This window comes from Gorilla gorilla, chromosome 13 (assembly GCF_029281585.2).
Source record: "Gorilla gorilla gorilla isolate KB3781 chromosome 13, NHGRI_mGorGor1-v2.1_pri, whole genome shotgun sequence".
Lineage (NCBI taxonomy): Eukaryota > Metazoa > Chordata > Mammalia > Primates > Hominidae > Gorilla > Gorilla gorilla.
The window spans coordinates 72,921,445-72,942,010 of record NC_073237.2 but is presented as its reverse complement, the minus strand read 5'-3'; the positions used below and the strand labels follow the sequence as shown (position 1 = coordinate 72,942,010).

General features: G+C 40.2%; 1 protein-coding gene across 9 annotated transcripts in view; it reads left to right on the top strand.

Moving 5' to 3' along the window:
- Positions 1 to 20,566, top strand: part of PRUNE2 (prune homolog 2 with BCH domain) — a 292,041-nt gene that overhangs the window by 169,811 nt on the left and 101,664 nt on the right. The window lies entirely within an intron of this gene.

The window sequence follows — 20,566 nt, the reverse complement described above, 5'->3', positions numbered from 1 at the left end:
TGGATGGAACAGAGTATGGCTAGGCCTGGGTCACCTGCCACACCTAGAGCTCAGGTTAGGGGTAAAGACAGCCCCATGTCAGCCATATGAAGTTAGGAGGATTCCTCCCCAAAAGAAGGGATGACAGACAAAAATGCCTATGTCTGTGACAATCTGAACTCATTTTTATTTTAAACTGTTATTTCTAATATTCCAAGGACTTTGCTAGCATTTTATATGAACTATCTCATTTAATCCTGTTGATAAACTATGTAGTAGGTATTATTATTCTCATTTTCAGATACAGAAACCAAGGCTTCGAGGTTAAGTAACTCACCCAAAGTTGTGTAATGAGAAGTGGCATAGCTGAGATTCAAATAGAAGTCTGTCTCATTTGAGAGCTAGAGGGTCTTCCTGACTTCACTATCTCACCATCTTTTTTCATGTAGGTTCAATGATTTTAAAATTTAAACTTTTTTTGTGCTTGTATCACCTTCTCCTCTGTCCCTGATTCGACCCCTACCTCCTGAACGTCTTTCCATTTTAGGATTATTAAATCATTGAATATCAGAACTGGAAGGCACCTTACAAACATCTACCCAGCCCCTCCTTTCCACAGAAGGAGGGGAGATCTTCTGTGGAACCTCCAGGGAGGTCCTTTTTGTGGACTTCTGAGTGTTTGAATGCTGCCAAATCTGGAAACAGACAAATCAACTCATTTTCATGATGCCCAGACTTGAGTAGCCGTTCCATTGAATAACCTGAATCCCCTACATAGAAGGCATTCAGTAAACACTGTTCTTTGATAATCAAACTAGTTTTTGGCTACAGGATTACTGAAATCATTAACGTTATCCATCTTTCAGAGAAAAAAAAAACAACTAAAACTTTTAAGGAACGGACTGCTTTATAAAAAATCTTTTTGGATCACAAAGTCAGTAGCAGGAAAAACCCTAAGAGTCAAATGACAGTTATTATATTTTCCTGTTCTGTGAATTGTGTGAAGATTAGGGCAAATTAATTAATTATCTTACCTCTGATATTGTACAGGCAAATTAATTATCTTACCTCTGATATTGTACAAAGTTCATAGGGCCAAGTGCTATGGCTCATGCCTGCAGTCCTAGCACTCTGGGAGGCCGAAGCAGGCAGATCATTTGAACTCAGGAGTTCAAGTCCAGCCTGGGCAACATAATGAAACCCTGTCTCTACAAAAAATACAAAAAAATAAAAATAAAAAAATTAGCCGGGCGTGCCTGTAGTCCCAGCTTCTTGGGAGGCAGAGCTGGGAGGATCACTTGGGCCCAGAGGGTCAAGGCTGCAGTGAGCTGTGACTGTGCAACTGCACTTCAGCCTGGGTAACAGAGTGAGACTCTGTCTCAAATAGATGAATGAATGAATGAATGAATGAGTCTGTGGTTTATGAGTATTGCAAAGACACTAGATAGCCAAGGAATGAAGTCAGATATTTGTGGTCTGGAACAACCTGTGTTGATGTGCAATGTAGCACCTCAGTCCATGAAGCTGTGTTGACGTGCAGTAGCACTTCAGTCCAGGAAGATGTTGCCATCTGTTTTCTTGATGTTGGGGCAGTGCTGTATTGTGTGTGTTGGGTGCTACTGGGGGAGGCTGAGTACTGTGATGCAGGAGCAAGCACCCATACCTGTGGCTACTCAGGCAGAAGACCGATCTCTCTCAGCAGGTAGAAAAATGACTCTACCATTATTTCCCCAAGTAACCAGGTACCTAACTACTTTCAGAAATTTAAAAAAATCTATATAAATGGCAGCAATGGAGACGAGAAGCAGATGTCCAGTTCTGTCTTCTGAGGTATTTTTGTAAACTCCTCTTTCCCTCTTGCCAAGAGAAATTGGTGGTCTGTTGGTGGCCTTTTAGAATGAGAGTGAGAACAGAGTTGAGAATAATGGAGGAAAATCGGGGAGATAGATACAGTCATACAGACATGAAATCGTCTAATCATGAGCGAGGCCCAGGGTCCAGTGGCTGCTGGAAGTCTACTTCTGTCTCTCATTCAGTCCAGCTCTGACAGAGCTGTCAGCAAGAGACGTGCTAGAAGCTGGGAACAGCAAAGATAAATGCTCTTTGAGTCTTACTAATGTGATGTCTCAAGCCCCAGGAAAAATCAGACACAGACAAACTATACAACCTAGACACTACACATTCTTAAGTTAATCAGGCCTGCTAACCAGACACTGTGGAGAACTGGGCTGCTCATCTTTGCCCCTGTATAAGAAATAAGGAATCCTTAGCAGTTGCTTGATTCTAAAGTTAGAGTAAATGAAAGGCAACAGAAGGATGATTCAAAACACATGTCAAAAACCAAGCCAAATGTGGGTGGGTGGTGAGGGCAGATTTCTCAGAGGTTCTAGACCATGATACACAAAGAGAAGATTGCCTTTCCCCAAAGAATGCATCTTAAGTGTAATTTTCTTTTTTCTTCTTTTATTTTTGTTTTTACTTTTTTGAGACGGAGTCTCGCTCTGCCCCCCAGGCTGGAGTGCAGTGGCACTATCTCGGCTCACTGCAAGCTCTGCCTCCTGGAGCCATTCTCCTGCCTCAGCCCCCAGTAGCTGGGACTACAGGCACCCACCACCATGCCCGGCTAATTTTTTGTATTTTTAGTAGACACAGGGTTTCGCCATGTTAGCCAGGATGGTCTTGATCTCCTGACCTCGTGATCCACCCGCCTCCGCCTTCCAAAGTGCTGGGATTAGAGGCGTGAGCCACCGCGCCCGGCCAAGTGTAATTTTCTATGACATAAATGCACGTATCAGGGTCCCTTAGAGAACCTGATGCTTGCTAGTGGTGGGAGCAGCGGGGGTGTCTGAGTAAAAAGGTTTGACTCCTTTACTATAAGCAAAGGAGGTTTGTTTTGATCACTAACAAAATGTAATTGCAAGCTACTCTTTCTTTTGTTTAGTTTATTACATAAATAATACATGAGTTTGTTCACACTGTAAAGGAATCTAAATAACGCAGACAAAGCTCAAGGCCTTTTTATACCCTCATTCAAATACCAGTCCTTTTTCTAAATAATAAGTGTACCAATGAGGTGTACATTTTTCTGGAATTTTCTCCTTGCTCTTTTTGGTACGTACTAGAAAGATACAATTTTGTTTTGTAAGTTTAAAAGATATATTTATTGTTCCTGCCGGGCATGGTGGTCTGCAATCCCAGCACTTTGGTAGGCCAAGATGGGGGGATCACTTGAGTCCAGGAGTTCAAGACCAGCCTGGGCAACATAATGAGACCCTGTCTATACAAAAAAATAAAAAAACAAAATTAGCTGGGTATAGTGGTGTGTGCCTGCAGTCCAGCTACTCAGGAGGCTGAGGCAGAAGGATCGCTGGAGCCTGGAAGGTCAAGACTGCAGTGAGCTGAGATCTTACCACTGCACTCCAGCCTGGGTGACAGAGCAATACCCTGTCTCAAAAAAAAAAAAAAAAAAAAAAAAATATATATATATATATATATATATAGAGAGAGAGAGAGAGAGAGAGAGAGGGAATATATGTTTATAGTGTGTGTGTGTGTGTGTGTGTGTGTGTGTGTGTTAAACTTGTTTTTCCCCCATATAATAATATGTCTTGGAGTATTTCCACAGCAGCAAGTATATATATCTTTTTCATTTTTCATAGCATAAAGAAATATGAAATATGAAAGCCCCATTGCTCATTAAGCTATTTTCTGAGAGAGGTTGATCAGCAAGCCACTCTTCTGTTGCCATATTCTCAGTGTGAAATCATTTCCTCTATCATATTGAGATCCTGCATTCTACTTAGATAAGTTCCACACTCTCTGGGTTCTGCATTTTGCAAAAGAGAGATGTTAAGAATGTTTGGTGTTTCCTTTCAGATTGCCTCATCTCTTCTGTCTCTTTATTTTTTTGAGACGGAGTCTAGCTCTGTCGCCAGGCTGTAGTGCAGTGGTGCGATCTCAGCTCACTGCAACATCTGCCTCCCAAGTTCAAGCGATTCTCCTGCCTCAGCCTCCCGGATAGCTGGGATTACAGGCGTGTGCCACCACCACACTCGGCTAATTTTTGTACTTTTAATAGAGATGGGGTTTCACCATATTGGTCAGGCTGGTCTTGAACTCCTGACCTCGTGATCTGCCTGCCTTGGCCTCCCAAAATGCCGGGATTACAGGCGTGAGCCACCGTACCCGGCCCTCTTTCATCTTTTATTTCAGGGGTAGAACCTCTCCTTTTTTTATGGCTTCTGGTAGCATTGGTTAATATCTTACTACTCAACGTGGTACACAGACCAGCAGCACAGCCATCACCTGGGAGCATGTAGAAATGCAGAATCTCAGGCCCCCTGAGTCAGAATCTGTGTTTTAGCAAGAATCCCAGGTGATTTGTGTTTAAGTTACAGATGCGTGGGTTAATATATGTTGTGACTCAAAATCACAAGATTATATGTATCTTTTTTCTAGGGGTGAGGAGGTAGGGCTGCACAGTTACCTCTGATAGTAGAAGCTCTCTTTATTGATCTTCCCTTAACTAATGTACTGAACTAAATGACATTGTCCACTCTACCCTGTAACGTATACTCATCGATAACCTTAGCTGAATGCTGACAGCCAGCCAAAAACTCTCTAGACTGAACAGGTGTGTACATATGGATTCGCTGCATTTAATGTTTGCCAAGTATCAGCTGTGTTTGCTCCAAACCTATTTAAATCAATTGTACATGTTAATATAATTACACAATCTTGAATAAACTGATGAAATAGGACTAAGGTAGTTATTTCTAAGATTAATGCTTTGGAAAGACAAGAAAATGAAATGAAACATGCTCTCAAGAAAAATATGCTCTCAAATTAGGATAATACAGCTATAAAAAATTGGCAGACTTGTAAAAATGTAGGAGTCTGTGTTCAGATTTTTTTTACATATGTCTAAGTTTTTATTCCACATTAAGGAAATTGAAATTAGAAATGGAAAATTAAATTTTATATGTATGGCTGCAACAAAGAATTTGGAAAGCTCCTATAAACCCATGCTTTTAAATATTTTAAAAGAAAAAAATATTTTAAAAGACCTTGGTTCTACATGAAAAGATTATAAATGGATGCATTATTTTATGTTTGAATTCAAATAAGATCGTTTTATTTTATTTTATAATAAAACATTTCTTTTTAACAGTTTACCTCTTTAGCCAAATTTTTAATTAACCAACTCCTTGTCCTAATCATATCAGCTAATATAAAAAATATACAGTAGAAGAATGCTACTGTATACTTTCATTTCTAAAGAGCCAAGCAAAGTAGAAGCAAGAATTTTATACCTTAATGGACTCTGGCTTTTGTTGTTGTTGTTGTTGTTGTTGTTTGTTTTTGATAGATAGGAACCTGAGGCTCAGAAAAATGAAATGTCTTGCTTTAGATAAAAATGTGGTTCTCAAATTGTGGTTCCCAGACCAGCCACATCAGCATCACCTGAGAGCTCGCTAGAAATAACAGCCCCAGACCTACTGAATCAGAAACTCTAGAAGTGGGGCCCAGGTGTCCGTATTTTAGAAGCCCTGCAGGTGATTCATGAGTTCAGCTAAAGTTTGAGGATCATTGACTTAGATCACATCCTAAAGACAGCACCTGGAGAACCCATTGCTCCATTACACTCTCTGGTTCATTTGTCCCACACTTTCTCCAAACCTGAGAGTTCTTTTAATCAGAAATTCTGTAGCTCCATAATTTAAACAATGGCTGCAATAAAAGAATCTTAGGGCAAAAAGGACTATTTCTAACATACATAAGGTAGAAAGACAATCTCCAAACTGTCCCTGAAAATGGATTATTCTAATGCCCTAATTGACAAATAAACTTCCTGTTAATGGAGTTGTAGCTGTTGGGTCTTGGCTGCTGCTGACTACCATCTATGTATTGAGGGCTGATTGTGTGAGAGATCCTAAGCTAAGTGTTTTATACATTTTCTCATTTTATAAGTAGGTTATTATACTCATTTTCCAGAGGAAAGAACTGAAGCTTAGCATAATAAGTAACTTGCCTAAAGGTGCAGAGATAACAGGCTGTGGAGCTAGGATGTGAGTCCTGGGCTGCTGTATTCCAAAGCCTATTCTTTTAAGCACTACATTTTATTATTTGCTCATTTGGAGAAGTTAGCGCTGCTTATTTAAAAACACACATACTCAAATATGAACCAAGTTTTTGGAATTTATATTTTTCCCCAGTGACTATCAAAGTTCAGTCAATGACTAGAGAATAGAAACTAGAATCACTGGTGTAGAAACTATGTGTAGACAATACAAATTGAAAATATTTCTTTATGTCAGTACAGACTCCTGTTCTCCACCCTACCTGCACATTAATCAATGGACCTCCTTGAAAAATATACTGATACCCAGGCCTCACCCTTAAGCCAATTAAATTTAAATCTCATGGGGTGGGCTGTGAGGACTTGTATTTTTTTTTTTTTAACAGCTCCCTGGGTTATTCTTAGGTATAGCCGGGGTTGAGAATGGATTGAGATGTGAACATACAGGTTTAGATAATTCAGGCCCAGAAATGGGTTTTAATGGGTTTTGATGAGTTTTTCCACATAGCCTAAGTTATTGGGCAAAGATGCTGGTAGCCTGTTATCAGGCAAGAATGCTAGCCATTCATTGAACAGTTGTAATGCCCCATGAGTGTGGCATAACATAGCTATACCCTCAAATATCTGCCATATTTTAGGTTACCATTATGGAGATAAAAGATAGATTTTTCAGGAATCCTAAATATAAGATTTGGCATTTAAAAATGCCCTGTTTAAGGCCAGGCGTCGGGGGGCTCACACCTGTAATCCCAGTACCTTGGTAGGCTGAGGCGGGCAGATCACCTGAGGTCAGGAGTTCGAGACCAGCCTGGACAACATGGTGAAACTCCATCTCTACCAAAAAATACAAAAATTAGCCAAGCATGGTGGCTTGCACCTGTAGTCCCAGTTACTCGGGGAGGCTGAGGTGGAAGGATCACTTGAACCTGGGGGCAGAGGTTACAGTGAACCGAGATCACCCCACTGCACTCCAGCCTGGGTGACAAAGTGAGACCCTGTTTCAAAAAAAAAAAGCCCTGTTTACCCATAACTAAGTTGGAATAATAGTACAACTTTGCTTGACAAAAAAAAAAAAAAAAGAAGAAGAAGAAGAAGAAAGAAACAACTCTGGAAAATACCCGGGTAAACTTCATTTTCCTGGAATAGGAAGTAGATGTTTTATAAAATCTTGGCTCTTTCTTTTAAACCATCCTGCTGTTTTCTTTGTTTAAGAGAATCGAAGCGTGGTTTCATTTATAAGCACACCAATCTAAACTAAAAGACAATTGATGGAAAGATTTTATTTTTACTGGCTTCGAAAAAGGAAATATTTGGCCAATTAATAAAAAGTATTCATGTAGATGCTCCCCATCCCTGATTTACTTTTCTAGTTCTCCTGCCTGTTAAACCAGGCAGAATTAACCATGTGTCTTGCTTTATGTAGTAAGATTTCTGAAACAGTTGAGTGTGAGTTGAATTATTTTGTAAGCTCCTAAGAGTCTCCTGCTGTTTTTCTCTAAAGCAGTGGTTCTTAACTGGGGTGATTTTGCCCCACAGGGGACATATTTAGTTGTCATAACTAGGGCAGGGAGGTTGCTACTGTCATCTAGTGGGTCAAGGCCAGATATGCTATAAACACCCTATAAGGTACAAGACAGCCCCCACAGCAAAGAATTGTCCAGCCCCAAATGTCAGTAGTGCCAAGGTTGAGAAACCCTGGTCTAAAGTTATTACTTTTTATCTGTTACGAATTTAGATTTTTTTCTGTATTTGGCTTGCTTAGAGCACTTCTATAAATCACTCTTGTATAAAATAATGACAATTAAATTACTACTCTTGTTCCACCAGAGTGAGCCCAGGTATTCTTTGCCTGGAAGGCTGGGCCTGTAGAACATTTCAAATTCATATTTAAAGCATTTTAATGCCTCATAGATGGTACTAATAGCAATGGAAGTTTGACAGTTATAGTGGAGATTTGAGCTTCTGAAGACTTCAAGGGCCAAAAAGAGAAACACCCTCATGTTGACCTGAAAGAATAAAGATTAAGGAGGCTTGACTGCTTTTTCCTGGATTGTTTAAATAGTACAATGTATTTTCAATTGATTCAGCGTAATTTTCATTCTCTAAGCTTAACACTTTTATAGATTTATCACTCCTCTTTTTAATACCCTCCTTAATTGGAGCGTAAAATAAAAATCAACATGAAAATAAAAGTTAACTAAATTATCTCACTAAACTTATCTTTCCAAGCATCATGATTCTCCCTGCAACTAGGCTTGGTTGGTTGGAACTAAAATGGGGCTTTGGGAAAGTATCTGATGAGTGTGCATGTGTGTGTTAGAATGTATGTGCGTGTGCCTGTGTATGCGTGTTACACCTTCGTGCTTGATGTCTAAAGTGCCCACCTATGGGCTTATCTGCTCAGCATCCCTCTTCTAGGAAGTGACTCTTACCCACCAACTTTGTTATAACTGGTGTGGTGTCTGTGATTTGTGGTCTTTCCAATCTACGTCAATTGTTTTGCCCAGAGATAGGCACCGAACCCAAGTGGGAACAACCAGAGTTCTCTCTCCAGGGTTTTCAAACTCATGACCAAAAGGGAGTCGTGACTCATTCGGCAAGGTCTACACAGAGATGCTGCAGCCACCTGTGGTTCCCACCGTGTAGAGGATGCCAGTTGGCTGCAGGACAGCAGAATGCAGCCAGAAGAGGTTGGAGAGGCAGGACGACCTGCATATCCCTGGCAACCCCTGCCCTTCCCCCAGCGCGTGCTCGGGCTCTTCTTGGCTTCTGTGGGAACACTCCCCAGATCCTGCTGACTTCTTTCTCTACTTAAATCAGTTACAGTTAAGTTTCTGTGACTTGTGACTGAGACAGTCATGACAGCAGCATGCTTACCTGAAGAGGGATTCCTCCAGCTTCTCAAACACAGCCATCTCCAAACAAAAGTAAAACCACAAACCCCAGAGTGTATCTGTTTTCAGGAGGGGGTTTCTGGTAATTAGCTTAGACTGCAACAAATGGTACACACAGACTGCTGGCTCTGCATGTGTGCTCCAAGATTGGTGTTTACCCTATATGTTCCAATTTAAGAATGTCATAAAGTTTATCAGTGAGCAAATGGAAACGAGCAAGAACAGATAGATGGGTGGTGAAAGGTGTGTGCCTTGATAGATAGATTTTTTTTTTAGACTTCAAAAAAAACTAATTACTTTCATTGGGTTGATAGCAAAGGGGGCACAACCATATTCCCCACTTAAGCTTGGCGATGGTTGGGTATTTTTAGCAAATGAGTTGTCAGCAGAGAGGCTTCATTAGACCCATCAGGATATCTGCCCATGAAGAACGAATCCCAAACGGTACTGACAGTTTCATTGAGCCAAAATGATGAAGCACCTCTGACAAGAGCCATATTGTGCTCCCCATGCAAGGAGCGTGAGGAACAAAAGAGACAGTTTGATCTTCATTTGGTCAGGTTAATATTGACACAGCTTAGAAAAATCAGAAGTGTGTGCAATGCACACGTGCAGAAAGTGCTCTGGAGACTTGCCTCGTGGTTTCCATAAATCAGAAAGGGGAACGCAGAGAGGAAAAAAGGTTTTCCTGCTTTCTTGAAATAGGGTTCAAACTAGATGATTTATTTTTACAGAGGAAAATAAATAAAGCTGTCAGTGTTCAGGCTCATGGCTCAAAACAAGCCAACAGGGAGTTTTTTTTTTAATCTATACATAATTATAGAAATCATTCATTATTATTATTTTTATCTGGGAGCTAGAGTGTAGCCCAGGTTCTACCATTTCAAAAATAGAGCATGGCTAATGAGCGGGGTTTCATTACATGTGTGTCCTGAATTATTCGTTCCCATATAGAAATCCTTATAAACATACAGAAACAAAAAGGGGCCCTTAAAGGAAACAGCAGTCTAGCCCTTTCCTTGCCAAGCACTTAAGTCCATCCAATAGAGGAAAGTTTTCCTGATTATGGGTCTGTCCTTAAAGAAAATGTAAATTAGGCTGTTAGTTAATGAGGTGATGACTTATTTGTCTTTGATTGGTTGTGAAACTCCCCCATTCAAGTATTCAATCTATTATTAACTGCTTGTAAGAGTGCCTGGGACTACTCTTATTCCAGGCCCAACTCTCTGTCTGTGTAACAACAGTGCTTCTTTATGGAAGATAGGATGGGATGGAAAAAGATGGGAAAGAATTTTAACTCCCTTATTTGAGGTGTGCCTGAAATCAGCCCACTTCATTTCAAGAAGTTCTTTTTGTGTGTGTCTGTGTGACAGGGTCTTGCTCTGTCACGCAGGTTGGAGTGCAGTGATGGGATCTCAGCTCACTGCAACCTCCACCCCCAGGCTCAACCAATCCTCCCATCCCAGCCTCCCCAGTAGCTGGGACCACAGGCATGCACCACCATGCCTGGCTATTTTTTTTTTTTTTTTTTTTTGTATTTCTATTAGAGACAGGTCTCACCATGTTGCCCAAGCTGGTCTCGACCTTCTGAGCTCAAGTGATCTACCCGCCTCAGCCTCCCAAAGTGCTGTGATTATAAGCATAAGCCACCGCACCCAGCCTGATTTCAAGGAGTTCTTAACCTGTGCTTTCAGATGAATTATCTCCCAAACATTTTCTCTCTCCCTTCATTAATGATATGCTGGCCGGGTGCGGTGGCTCACGCCTGTAATCCCAGCACTTTGGGAGGCTGAGGCGGGCAGATCACGAGGTCAGGAGATCGAGACCATGGTGAAACCTCGTCTCTACTAAAAATACAAAAAGTTAGCCGAGCGTGGTAGCAGGCGCCTGTAGTCCCAGCTAGTCGGGAAGCTGAGGCAGGAGAATGGCGTGAACCCAGAAGGCGGAGCTTGCAGTGAGCCGAGATCGCGCCACTGCACCCCAGCCTGGGCGACAGAGCGATACTCCGTCTCAAAAAAAAAAAAAAAAAGAAAGATATGCTTATAGGAGGTAATAAATATTTGCTCCATGACAAGAAAGCAGTGATTTTCAGTTTTCAATAAACACGTTATCTCCCCCTCTATTCTTGAATTCTTCAGCTCAAAAGAGGGCATCACAAGAGCTTTTGCTTGAAGAACTCTTGGTTTTTCTTTTCATACTTACGACATGCTTAACCTAAATCAAGCATTTGCAGATGGATGACATTATTATGATTGCCTTTCATAGTTGTACCTTAATGAGAGGACTTCGCTTTTATAGTCTTCTGTTAAGAAACCTGCTAAGTCAGGAAAAAAACCAAACCAAACCAAAACTAAGCCCCTTTAGCCTCTCTGCTCCCCTCTGGCAATTCTAGTTTCTAGTTTCTCTGAGTTTTTGAACGTAAGTCAGCTTATATTGGGAGCATCTTTAGATAATAAGATTTGCACATACTGAATGGTAAAGCAGGCTTCTTCCGTTGCTTGTGTGTCTAAGCTACCAGAGCAAGAAAGTCTACGTGAGGATACTTCTGGATAACCAGTGATTATGCCACATCTCCTGTTTTCCCACCCATTCCCTGTGTACACTTACATGCCCAACTTTTCAAAAGTGCATATTACTGCAAGAATATCACAACATTCTTCTTTATAGAAGTTTTGGGTTTTTTCAATTTTAGGATCTTACATATAGTTAACAGTCACCCTACAGTTCTATTTTATAGAGCAGATGAGTAACTGGAAATTTCTCACAAAGCATGGTAATGTTCGATCTTCAAAAGACGTAAGCAGCACATTATTGTTAGCAATTGTCAAAATCAAGGATGTTGCTTGCTTGTGTGTAGTGACAAGAGAGAACCAACACCAAATTGAAGTAAATGGAGTAGTTAAAAACTATTTTTATTAAAAACCGAATTAATCAATAATATCTTTGGTGAGGAGGGATATTCTCATTTAAGGATAACACAGGAGTGAAAACATGGGCTCTGAAGTTAAACTAACCTGGGTTTAAGTCCCATTTGTCCCACATACGAGCTGTGAGCTGGGTGGCATCAGTTACTTAACCTTCCAAAGCCTCCATTTTCTCAATGCAAAACAGAGACCATGTTACCTATCTCACAGGGGCATCTTAAAGTTTAGATGAGATGATGCAAAGTACTTAACAGAGCACTTAATGCAGAGGCAATACTTAATTATGTCAGGCAATATACTATTGACGTAAATGAAGATTATATTGGCATTTATATGTGTTACATATTCATGTACATATTGTAGTAGTGTTAATTTTCACAAAATATTTTCACAAAAGGGCTCTCTTTTTAGCTATGAAGAATGATAATATGTACTGTCTAACTTTCTTTTCAAAATATGATGTCTAATATAGTTTTAATAGACCCAGTGAATTTTTACTACTATGATGCTTGGCTGCCTCATAAAAACAAGAACAATAGAGTGTAGGCTGGGCGCGGTGGCTCACACCTGTAATTCTAGCACTTTGGGAGGCAGAGACAGGAGGATCACTTGAGGTCAGGAGTTCAAGACCAGCCTGGCCAACATGGTGAAACACTGTCTCTACTAAAAATACAAAAAAAAAAAAAAAAAAAAAAAAAGCAGGGTGTGGTGGCACACGCCTGTAATCCCAGCTACTCGGGAGACTGAGGCATGAGAATCGTTTGAACCTGGGAGGTAGTGGTTGCAGTGAGCTGAGATCACACCACTGCACTCCAGCCTGGGCAATGAAGAGAGACTCTGTCTCAAAAATAAAAAAGAACAATAGAGTATAAATAAATGACATCTGGAAAAAACATGGAAAATATCTTTGCTTACCAATTAAAGAGTGTACGAAAAACAAAATAAATAAAATCTCTTAATTTATGCATGTGGTGTTCTCATAAATCATTTTCCTGTCAAAATTATCAGACTTTATTATTGCTGAATGTTTTAAATATTACAGTGGAATTTTGGTTGCATAAATCATAATGCTTTCAAGTTAGAACATTTGTGTACATACCTCAGCATTTTTCTTATATCTCGATTTTAAAAAATAGCCTTCATTCTAGAAATAAATCCATGCAGACTGTAAATGTCAAACTGTACTCTTAAATTTCAGTAACTCAGCAGTCCAGGCTGGCCACTGTGCTTGCAAGGTAGTTAGGAATTGTCACACTGTGTTTGTAAGACTCACTGTTCCCAAAAATGCAGCCGTACACACTGGTGTTTTAATCTTGGTAATTATTTTTATCTGCAAGCATTTTACTACAAGTGACATATACTCACTTGATTTTTCCATTTCCTGCAAAAACAAACAAACAAACAAACAAAAAGACCCAGAAATAACAAATCTGGGAATTGCTTGTCCCTGATATTAGAAAGCAATTTATTCTTAATAAAAGTCTTACTCAATATATTTCATCTGTAATTTGTGAGGAAGACAACACTATAATAGGTATAGTCCAGAATGCTTGACCTATGTGGGAAGTATTAGCACCAGGAGTAAAATTAATTGAAGGTCATTTGGCCCTTGGAGGTGAAACGGTGGAAATGATGAAAAAGACTATTCATTGTGATTTAGCTGAAGGAAAAATCACTATACATTTTTTTAATGCTTTAAAAGCTGTTGTTTGCATAGTGGCAGACAGAAGCTCATTCACTGAGTCTAACTTGGAATTAAGGATAGAAAATTTGATAATGAGATAAACACTGACCTATCAGTAGGTTTTATACCTTACATCTTTTAGATGGAGTCTTGCTCTGTCGCCCAGGTTGGAGTGCAGCGGCGCGATCTCGGCTCACTGCAAGCTCCGCCTCCTGGGTTCACGCCCTTCTCCTGCCTCAGCCTCTCCGGGTAGCTGGGACTACACGCGCCCGTCACCACGCCTGGCTAATTTTTTGTATTTCTGGTGGAGACGGGGTTTCACCGTGGTCTCGATCTCCTGATCTTGTGATCCGCCTGCCTCAGCCTCCCAAACCTTACATCATTTTTCTATGAGTTTACTTCATATTTAACTTTGTGCAACTTCCTCCATCATCTCACATCTAAGAATTTTACATGTAAATCACTTAAATGACTTAAAGATGTGTGTGATTATTATTTGAAAGTTCACATATATTATGGAGAACATAAGGCAAAAATTGTCATAACCAGTCCCCACAGACAGAATCTTTCAAAAGTACTTTCTATGAATCAGATTAATCCCGTAAATCCTGAGAATAACCTAAAAAATAATAATAAAAAAAACAGGAAAGGAAAGAGGCTTAATATTTATTGTCTACTATATGTCAGGCACTTGACCAGTCTTTTATATATGTTTTTAATTCTCACAACAGTCCTATGAGGTGAGGGTTTACAGATGAGGAAACTAAGGCTCATGAAAATGAAGTAACTGACTTGAGTCACCCAGCTAGTGAGTGTCAGAGCGAGGGTTAACCTCATGTTTGGCTGACTCGTAGGTCTTTACTACCTTGGCATGAGCTCCCTAAAATAATGGAGAGACACAATAAGGTTTCAGAATAGCAATTTGGCTAAATTATGACAACTTTAATATCAGTGAATCTTAATGTCCATTGTATATTAGAATTCAATACCTATTATTTGAATACATCTAGAAATGACATTCTACTTTTATGTGGTTATAAAAATTATCTTCCACTTAACACTGTATCATGAGTGTTTTCCTGTGTCATTAAGTATTCTTTGATAGCATAACTTTTAATAGCAGTTTAACAATCCTTTGTGTGACCATTCTATGATTTACTTAACCATTGCTCTAGTGTTGGACATTTAGATTGTTTGTAAGTTTTAGTTATTAAAGTAATAATCCAGTTAACAGCTTTGTCCACAAATCTTTGTGTACATATATGATTATTTCATTAGGATATATTTCTAGGCTGGACATGGTGGCTTATGCCTCTAATCCCAGCACTTTGGGAGGCCAAGGTGGGAGGATCATTTGAAGTCAGGAGTTCAGGACCAGCCTGGGCAACATAGTGAGACCCTGTCTCTACAAAAAATAAAAAAATTAGCTGGGCATGGTGGTGCACGCCTATATTCCCGGCTACTTGGGAGGCTGAGTGGGAGAACAGCTTGAGCCTAGGAGGTTGAGTCTGCAGTGACTCACGATCATACCATTGCACTCCAGCCTGGGTGACAGAGTAAGACCCCATCTCTGAAAAAAAAAAGAACATATTTTTTTTTTAATCTTTTTTTTCTTTTAGAGAGGAGCTCTCACTATGTTGCCCAGGCTGGTCTCAAACTCCTAAGTTAAGTGATTCTTCTGCCCTGGCCTCCCAAAGTGCCAGGATTACAGATGTGAGCCACCATGCTCGGCCTAAAAAAAAGAATATATTTCTAAAAAAAAGTTTGATAGTGCCCACTTGGAAATATTTACCAATAATAAGAAAAGAAGAAAATTTGTGTTATTAAAGGATTTCTTTGATTAATGAGTTCAGATTTATTTATTATCCATTTGAATTCCAGTTGTGAATTGTCTTTTATGTTCTGTAACAGTTTTTCCATTGGTATGTATCCTTTTTTCATTGATTTGTATTAACTCTTATTCTTGAGGACATTAAACCTTTTCCTCCCAGCTAAAAAAAAAAGTAATAATAATAATTGCATTGGGAAACTTTCAGTAGGCTTTAAGCAGGAGAGTGTCATTATTCAATTTATATTTTTTAAAGCTGCCTCTTGGGGAAGGGGTGGAAAAAAAATAAAATAAAGCTGCCCCTTGATGCTATGTGGAGACTACGTTACTGAGAGACCAGCTGTGATGCTGCTGATAAAGTTCTGGCAAGAGATGATGGTGGCTGTGGCTAGGACAGCAATGGAGATGAAGAGATATTAGAGACGTGTTTAGACTACAGATATATTTTAAAGGCAATGTTAATAGGATTTGCTGTGAATTACATGAGAGATGAGGAAAAAAACAATCAAGGACAATTCCTAGATGTTGGGTTCGAATAACTGGGTAGACGGTGGTGCCATTTAATAAGACAGACACAACTGAGGAGGCGGTGGGCCATATTTTACTTGAGATACTTATTAAACAGCTACATGCAGATCTCATGTGCATGTAGATTCTGTCATCAGTGGCAGACAAATGGTTTTAAAGCCATGTGGCTGGGTAAGATCATCAAGGAGAAAGTGGAAAGAGAGAAGAGAAAGGGCAAAGGAAACAAAGTTGGGTGTGAATATTTGGAGCCTTAATAAGGAAGAGCAACCAGCAACGGCAACTGAAGGGCAGTCGATGAATCCGGAGAAAAACAAGGTGTGTGGTGTCAGGAAGGTGAAGGAATTAAGTGTTTCAAAACAGAGGGAGGGTCAATCTCATGGAATACTGTAGAGAATCAAGTAGGGTAAGAAATGGAATGTTGTCTTTGGATTTGGCAACCTCGGAGTGCTTGGTACTTTTGAGAAGAGAGTTTCAGTGAAATGACGGAGTCAGATCCCCCACCGGGGGGGACTGAGAGGACAATAGAAGGTGAGCGTGTGTGAGTGATGCAAGAAGAGGGTTTCTGTCTCTCAAGGATATCCACTGAAATGTTTACAAGACATTCTTTACATCACTTTTGTTTCATACGATGCACTGAAGCTACCAGCAGACAGCATAAAGACTGCCTTTTTCTGAGCAATGAAAAACGTAAAATAGGATATTGTGAGAATGAAAGGTTTCACTGCATCTGCACTTTCAGCCGTGAATGGAGTAATCTATGGGGCACCATCACTATCACTATCTTGGTTTTGATATTAGTTCAGGTACAGCTGTATTATTTCTGTTTTCCTCCTCTGGGTTATAATGAGCATCAACTTCTTTTAGGGTTCTTGGAACCTACACCTTAGCTTTTTTGACCAGGAAATAACAAAGGCTTTTTCTCCCCACGTTTCCAGGCTTTCCCACTCATTCCCAAACTAGAAATTACTCAGACAACAAGACACGTGACCTCTAAAAATGTTTAGTCATCGACCCTTCGGAATCACGAGTGACAAAGGGCTGTGACAGGGAGCAATTGCCATTCTCCCTAACTGCTGGCATTAGTATGAGATTTTGCCAGCCAATTCCCAGTTGCAATGATTCATAAAGTAACTTCCTAAATTCCATGCAGCAGTTATAGGCTGGGGTCACAAATGCAGAAGGTGTGTGTGGCTGGGGTGGGGGTGGTAAATTCAACGGGAAGTGCTTTTATTGTCTAAATCCTTAGTAAATTGAATGGGAGATATATATATGTATGCATGTATATAATTTTAATTTAAGCGGGGGGAACATTTTGGAGACATTTGAGCAGATTAACAAATAGTATTTGTATACATGTAACTAAAACAGTAATTTATCAGGTAGAAGGCAGATGGGGGGGAATAAAATGCCAACCTGTATCTACAGTTGGGTTGTGTTGATGATGAAGTGCTGTTTATTCAGGGCCAGCCTAGCTTGTCAGCAACATAAGAGCCACCACAGCACATGACTCCCTGCGTAGCTAGAAGACAATAATAAATTATCCCCTATGCAAACAGCACCGGCATAAAAGCAGAACAAACACACTCTGCCTCCTGGAATCCTGAAGATTCTCACTCATTCCCTTGTTTAATTCTGTTTTAAACATGAAACTCTTGACATTATCCCAAGGCCAGTAAGATCGAATCTGGCTTGGAGAGCTGATGAGAATCTGTTTTAGGGTTATTGTAAAATGTATTTTGTTTCTCTAACTTGCCTAGGTGATTCAAATAGTTTTTTGATTTATCAGCGCTTCATTTGGTCCTGTGGAATTTGGGGTCACCCAGAGGAAAACTGAGCTAGAGCACTTGAGGGACATGATGAAAATACAGTCTCTGCAGCCATAAAAAAGGATGAGGTCATGTCCTTTGCAGGGACATGGATGAAGCTGGAAGCCACCATCCTCAACAAACTAACGTGGGAACAGAAAACCAAACACTGCATATTCTCACTCATAAGTGGGAGTTGAACAATGAGAACACATGGACACAGGGAGGGGAACAGCACACACTGGGGCCTGTCAGGGGGTCGGGGGGCGAGGGGAGGGAATCTAGATGATGGGTCAATAGGTGCAGCAAACCACCATGGCACACATATACCTATGTAACAAACCTGCGCATTCTGCACATGTATCCCAGGACTTAAAACAAAATTTTAAAAATTAAATTAAATTAAAAATAAACATACCTATACCATTCTGAAAAAAAATAAAGAAAAAGAAAATATAGTCTTGATCCAGTGCCCAACCTGCTAAATGAGAACCTGTAGCAAATCGGCCCAGAAATGCACACCTAAGGGGACTTTTATGATGAGGTTGCCATAGGAACAAAGAGCTGGCAGTGTGAGTCAGTACAAGTCCTGTGACACTGCTGAGAGAGTCCAAAGGACTGGTCTGTAGGAAAATATATCAACTAATAAATCCCTCTCTGGAGTAGTGCTTTTCAGATTTCAACGTGCATTCCAATTCCTAGGATTGTTGGAAAATGCAGATCCTGCTTCAGTAGGTCTAGTGTTTTGCCGGAGACCCTGCATTTCCAACAAGATGCCTGGTGTTGCCAATGCTTTTGGACTTGAGTCCATCGAGGTCCTAGAGCCATCAGTTTAACACAGAAGAATTAAAACAGTTTGGAGATCAGCCGGCATTTTTGAGTAGGAAACTTTCCACAAGTGTGGCTTTGAACAGTGTTGATTCTACTGATTCTTAATCTTATGCTCAGATACAAATAAAACCTGCCCCCTCTTGTTTCAGTGACCCGGCCAGGAGTGTAGTGAGAATTTTGTTATACGTAAAAATCTCTTAGAAATGTGTGTCTTCTTTCAAGGGTTTATAAATGTATTTGGAGGCCTTTATATACATAACGAAAAATATTTAGAAAGGAAAACTGTAAGGCTTATTGTGCTGAAGCCTTCAGTTACTGGAAATAAGATGTAGTTAGTTGTAGTCTCTTTTTATTTTTTTCTGGGCTATATCTTTTTTTACAGTTCATAGTGGCTACAAGTTTAGCAATGAGGTTCTTGATTCACCCTCAATGATGGTTTGAAATAATTTTATCTGTTGAACACACATTGTATATGAGTTTTGATTATTTAAAAAATCTCCTTCTAAATATTTAATGTCTATTTCTATTGTGGATGAATTAATTTTTTAAACATCTACTTAAAGATTGTTATTAGGCCATTTGGAAAATAAATAAAAAGCATGAAAGCTGACAGTACACACTTTGGAACACACACTTCCAAAAGCATATGTTCCAAACGCATATGACGTATATGATCATAAATGTCATTACAATAGATCCTTGATGTTCATCAGCATGAGAATAGATCCTGAGACCTTTGTGGATTCATATGTGCAATTCCTTGCAACCAAAAAAGGGAAAGTGGCCCAGTAAGATGCCAGATGAGAGTGGCTGCCTTGGAGTAGACAGCAAAGCCTCCTCGAAACATGGAAGCCCGTGATGGGCGGGGCCTGCCTGCCTACCTACCCAGGGTCTTGTGTGCCCTCTTCAGAGCCTCACAGACCTTGAGATTCAACTCAGCAGAATTACAGAGTATGGGTATGATGGCTATTTGAAGTGGCTGGTAAATAGTCTAAGCCACAAATACCCAATCCACGAGTTTCAAAGAATGACCACATAGACATTAATGTGGGCATGGGGAAATCTGCAACTCTCTGCACAGCATCATTCACATCTTCACAGTGGCCGTCCTAGGAGATGTGTGTGGCACTTCCACTTTCTGTGGTACATATTTCTGTGTTGTTTTAGTATCTTACCCGTGACAGGCATAATTCTGATTGCTATTATAATCAGAAAAAATGAACAGAATTCTTTAAATCCCTTGAGTGCACATCATGGTGTTTTTTGTCGAGTGACACAATAGACTGTCAGTTGATGAATTATGTGGTATGATCATATATGTGCTAGGATAGATATATATGTGGACTATGATAGAAGATTATGGATGATGGAGCACAGGTTGATTTTGTGTACCTGTCTCTCCAGTCACCCGACAAACATTTCTTGAACAACTAGTATATGCCAGGCATTATGTTAGGGGCTAGCATATGTTCTTCACTGTACTTCTTTAAGGAAGAGAGACACCCACACAGAGAAAGTGGCTCTCATTGTAGTTAATAAAACTCAAAGACCGGACCGGGTGCGGTCTTACGCCTGTAAGCCCAGCACTTTGCAAGGACGAAGTCGGCGGATCAGTTGAGCCCAGGAGTTCGAGACCAGCCTGGGCAAAATGGCAGAACCTCACGCCTACAAAAAAATACAATAAATTAGCTGGGCATGGTGATACACACCTGTAGTCCCAGCTACTTGGGAGGCTGAACTGGGAGGATTGCTTGAGCCCAGGAGGCATAGGTTGCAGTGAGCCGAGATAACGCCACAGCACTCCAGCCTGGGTGACAGTGTGAGACCCTGTCTCAAAAATAAATAAATAAGTACATACATACAGTAAATAAAACTTGAAGCAGCCAGAACATTTTTGCAAATGATGTGAGCCACATCTGGGTAATCTGAGGTATTGGGATCCCTTTCTGCAATTATTCATTCCTCCACAGCTGCCACATAGAACAAGCAAATCTGACATCACAGCTCTTTTAAA